This window comes from Cnephaeus nilssonii, assembly GCF_951640355.1.
Source record: "Cnephaeus nilssonii genome assembly, chromosome: 16".
Classification (NCBI taxonomy): domain Eukaryota; kingdom Metazoa; phylum Chordata; class Mammalia; order Chiroptera; family Vespertilionidae; genus Cnephaeus; species Cnephaeus nilssonii.
Genome location: NC_137087.1, coordinates 33,238,302 through 33,242,917, shown reverse-complemented (window position 1 = coordinate 33,242,917; position 4,616 = coordinate 33,238,302).

The window sequence follows — 4,616 nt, the reverse complement described above, 5'->3', positions numbered from 1 at the left end:
AGATGACAGTTCTTAAAGAATTTTGAAATGAGCTTTGATACAGAAAACTGACAACTATCGGGGGGAAGAGGATGGGGAGCTAGGTGAAAAAGGTGAAGGACTTAAAAAAAACAACAACAAACACACACACACACACACACACACACACACACACACACACACAACCCTCATAGACACAGACAGCAGTACGATGATTACAAGAGGGAAAGGGGATGGTGGAGGTGGGTTAGGGTTAGGGATAAATGGTGATGAAAAGAAACTAGACTTATGTGGTGAACACACAATACAATATACAGATAATATGTTTTAGAATTGTATACTTGAAACCTATATAACTTTCTTAACCAATGTCAACCAATAAATTAAATAACAGTTTTTAAAAAATGAGCCTTTAAAGATGTTCTTGGTTTTTATTTGACAGAAAACAAAGAGGAAACTATCTAGATGGGGAAAATAGACAAATATTTGATTCCTGTCTTTCTCTTAGCTATTCTGAGAATATCCAGGCTTCACAATTGTACCCTGGCATTTCTGCCATATAGGTCTTGACCTTCCCCCAAAGATAACTGTGGGTACATAGTGGCCAACCATTACATTTGTAATGACTTTCCAATAAAGAACTGTCAATCATTGAAAATTATACTTTCATGTTTCCAACATCATTGGAAATGTTTTCCAATGGTGAATCAATGTTGTTGTCCCCCCTTTTTTATTAAAATCAGAAAAGTCTTTCAAAATGACTACTGATTCAGAAATTTTAAAGGATTAAGAAACTTCAAGTATTTTCCAGATCAACACTGCTCTACTGTTAGAATTTAAAAGAAATCTTGTAATTATGCATAATATTTATCCAACACAGATCACTATTATGAAATCATCTTTTAATATATAAAACTTCTCATAATTGGGAAAACACTTATACGGTAGCCGCCTGGTTAGTGTCCAGAATATACATGCATATAAAAGCTATTTTATGTATTTTACAGTTTTTTAAATAACATCTATTACTTGTGGTTAGTGATCTTTCATTGCCTTTAATTTGTGGACACTTTCTAACCACCACTTGTGGGTCTTCAGGGAGCAAACTCCTTCACAGAAACATTTATTTGCCACCACGAAGACCGTGAGGATAGAGAGACAATTCAATATTTATTCTGTGCTTAACAGCATCCTTTGAGAGTTGGAGCAAGGCTTTCAAAATGTAAAACCAAAGGAGAAAATAATCCTCCAATCCAACAAGCCCCCCGGAGTTGTGTGGAGAATGGAACAATGGGGCTGTTTCTAATACATACAGTCTGGGAGGTACTTCGTAGTATATTTGACAGAGTAATGACACTGAAAATATGTAATACAAGAAAAATAAAGCTCTAAAGTAAAATATAAAGACCATTGGGGTCTCTTCTTATGCACCATAGAGTTATTCCCTAATCTTTCTGTGTTCCTGAAATGCAAAGTTACCCACAGGCCTAGCTAAGCTGACTCTCATTTCTTAAGCACAGAACACAGGCAAATACTCCACCTTTCTGAACTCTTGTCTTCCCATATGTAAATGAAAAAAAAAATGATGCCTGACTGACTTACATATACCCCAGGGTACCGTGTGGGTCAGAACCCAAATGAAATCATGTATGTGAAAGTGCTTTATAAACTGTAACACATTGCACATAAGCAAGATATTATCTTGAAATAGAGACACTCAGACTCTTCCCTTTTTACTTTGTAAGGATGTTGTAGAGAGAAATAAAGTAATATATATTAAGGACTGAAGGCTTGGAAGAAAAGATATGTAAATGAATGATATTATTATCTCTTATTACCTTATAATTATTATATTAACTTTATAATAATAATTCAGAAAACACATCTCTTTAGGCTGCAAATCTATGAGAAGAAAATTTCCAAGAGCTGAAGTGCTGGATTGATTTTCTTTTGAATCAGATAGTTGACTGAAATCTGGGGAAAGATACTTTAAGGAATTGAGGTCAACCTGAATTATGGCTAGAATACATCTACCAAACAGGGCTTTTAACTGGATAGGAGTGAGCAAAAGTAAGTGCACAGTGCCATTCTTTTGAGTTAAAGCTATTGTCATAATCATAATCTGCATGTCGTTTTCCATACAAATAACTGTACACCTACGTTTGCCTATCCCTGTATATTCCTTGGGTATCTTCATGCCTGGAAAAACTGAAGATCTCTTTTCTTCTTTAAATGAAAGGCCAGAACTCAGACCCTTATCCCTGAACATGTTAAAAACATGCTTCTTCAAACTGTAATGCTTTGTTGAATCTGAAGAAAATTCAAATATTTAATAATGGGGCAAAGTTTGTTCTTATGATGTGCCATTTAAAATTTTCTAGCGTATTCTCTCCCAACAGAAACACATTCAGTGCCAATAAGAGACTCAGAACAAAGAAATTTTAATATTTTTATTTGTTCTTCAATTTAAGAAAAATAGTTGGATTAAGTGCTGTCAAATATGGCAAGTCCATTGATTTTCTGATCAAGGCAAAGCACAGAGCTGGCAGTCAGAAATATTGTTTGTTTCTCCTTTACCTCCTAAGTTGAATTACCTTGAAAAAATATGGGCACAATGAAGATGTTCAAAGGCTCCTGAGATTCCTAAGGAAAATAAAATAGGCTCAAAAACAAAGATAATGCATTGTTTCTAACATATAAGGTCTATGTAAACCATTCTGTTGACTCAGTCTTTATGCTGACTACCAGGAGGCACACAGGAGGCCATTGTACATTCATTCATTCATTCATTCATTCATTTATTTTACTTATTTATTTATTCTCACCTGAGGATATGATTTTTTATTGATTTTAGAGAGAGAAAGGGGGGGGGAGAGAGAGAGAGAGAGAGAGAGGGAGGGAGAGAAACATTGATCAGTTGGTTGCCTCCCATACACACTCTGACCAGGGATTGAACCTGCCACCTTTTGTTGTATGGGACAATGCTCCAGCCAACTGAGCCACACTGGCCGGGGCATGTACATATTTTAGAGTTATAAAAGAGTATCACAAAATCATTTTGGTCTAAGAAAGCACTATTTACTATATCTTATATTTATAAAAACTTGAATTTTCTAAAGTATTAATAAAAAATAAATACATCTGGATGTTTGCTTGTGATATCACTAAGTTTGCCCAAAGATAAAAAATTAATAGTGTGACAATATTTTAGAATAGCAATCCTGTCCTGTCATCCCCAGTCAAGGTAGCTGCTAGTCTATTTGAAAAGAATTCAGATAACAAAGTTCTGACTTTTGAATCCAAAGCCTAGCCATGGTCCTAGGAAAAACCTGGGAAGAACAATGGAGATATAAGTGCAAGCTCATGTCCTCTGTCTTCCTGATCTAGCCATAGATAACAGTAACTTGAGCTGGGAAAGAGCCAGAGAAGAAGCCCGATCCCTCCAAAGGGTGGTTGTACTCTGCCTCTGTCTCACATTTCAATACCTAGGAGAGGGCACAACCAAAGGTATGGGAGACCTGAGAGCAGAAAAGGCTGTGTAGCCTGGTAGGCATGGCTCAGCAGTCGAACATCGACCTATGAACCAGGGGATCATGGTTTGATTCCTGGTCAGGGTACATGCACAGGTTGTGGGCTCGAACCCCCAGTAGGGGGTGTCTCAGAGGCAGCCAATCCATGATTCTCTCTCATCATCTTTCTCTTTCTCTCTCTCTCTCTCTCTCTCTCTCTCTCTGAAATCAATAAAATATATTTTTTTAAAAAGAAAAGACTTTGTCTTCTTTCCTAGGAGAGACTAGAGGTGACTGTGTGTTAGGTCTAGACAAAATGGTTGCACTTCATTGGAGTTCTCTGCATCTAGGCTTGGGATAGAGCATCGACCTATGAATCAGGTCACAGGTTTGATCCTGGTCAGGATCAACCACTGAGCCAGGTTGTCAGAGCGTAGACTTTTCTATTAGACACAGGATAGGATTCTCCCTGCTCTTCTTAAAATTTTCTGGTGCTGTGTGAACCTTCTACTCTAGGTACAACCTATTGAGTGGGGGGTAGAAAGTGACTGAGATAGAGTTTCCATCATTAGGCAGTAAAAGAGCTTGCAATGTTCACACAGAGGAAAATAAAGAGAATTTATATTCCTGCTCCTTACTCCAAATCTACACAGAGCAAATTAGATTTCTCACAGTGAACTAGGGAATGTGTAAGGCCTTTCCTGGAAATTCTCCCCAGGTCCCCTTCCCAAGTCTCAGTTTTCTTTGGGTTTGGTTCTGGGTAGCTCCCTGCCAGATCACCTTCTGTTTCCCATTCCCTGGAAGTGTATCTAGCTCAAACAAGAGCATGCTCAACCCTGAGCCCTATTCTCTTCATCATGGCTTCCAAGATAGCATCCCTTTGAACACATCTACTTAGGTACAACAACCCCCACCCCCAATTTTATTTTTATTTTTTAAATTACAGATTTTGCAGTTTAATGTTTTTTTCCAAGGCATCATATTACCTTCACCAAATTCCGTAGAGGAATCAAGTATGTGGATGGCAACTGTTGTCACATGATTATTTAAATAGTTTGCACTCCCTGCACTTAGCCCTTCCTCTACATTGGTTGGCTGAATCTGTGCCCAAGCATGGGTAGTTACCCC